We start from the raw sequence: 704 nt of genomic DNA, 5'->3' as shown, positions 1-704 counted from the left end.
GGTGTAGGTAGTCCCAAAGAAGGGAGGGATCACTGTTGTACCAAATGAGAAGAATGAGCTGATACTTACAAGAACGGTAACCGGGTGGCGCATGCGTATTGACTATAGGAAGCTTAATGAAGCCACCAGGAAGGATCATTTTCCCTTACCTTTCATGGATCAGATGCTCGAGAAATTGGCAGGACATGAGTATTACTGCTTCCTGGATGGGTATTCGGGCTACAATCAAATTGTTGTAGATCCCAAGGACCAGGAAAAACTTCATTTACCTGTCCATATGGTGTTTTTGCTTATAGGAGAATGCCCTTTGGATTATGCAATGTACCTGCAACATTCCAAAGGTGCATGCTCTCCATCTTTTCGGACATGGTTGAGAAGTTCATAGAAGTATTCATGGACGACTTTTTTGTGTTTGGAAACTCATATTCTGATTGCCTATGTCATCTTGCCCTGGTGCTAAAAAGGTGTCAAGAAACCAACCTGGTTTTGAACTGGGAGAAGTGCCATTTTATGGTAACTGAGGGGTGACTCTTGGTCACAAGATTTCAAAAAATGGCATAGAAGTAGACAAGGAAAAGGTGGAAGTAATTGAGAAATTACCTCCACCTTGCAATGTCAAGGCAATCAGAAGCTTTTTGGGACACGCTGGGTTCTATAGGAGGTTTATCAAAGACTTTTCAAAGATTGCAAAACCTCTTAGCAAC

The sequence above is a fragment of the Arachis hypogaea genome, chromosome 18 (assembly GCF_003086295.3).
Source record: "Arachis hypogaea cultivar Tifrunner chromosome 18, arahy.Tifrunner.gnm2.J5K5, whole genome shotgun sequence".
NCBI lineage: Eukaryota > Viridiplantae > Streptophyta > Magnoliopsida > Fabales > Fabaceae > Arachis > Arachis hypogaea.
This window is presented reverse-complemented; position numbering follows the sequence as displayed.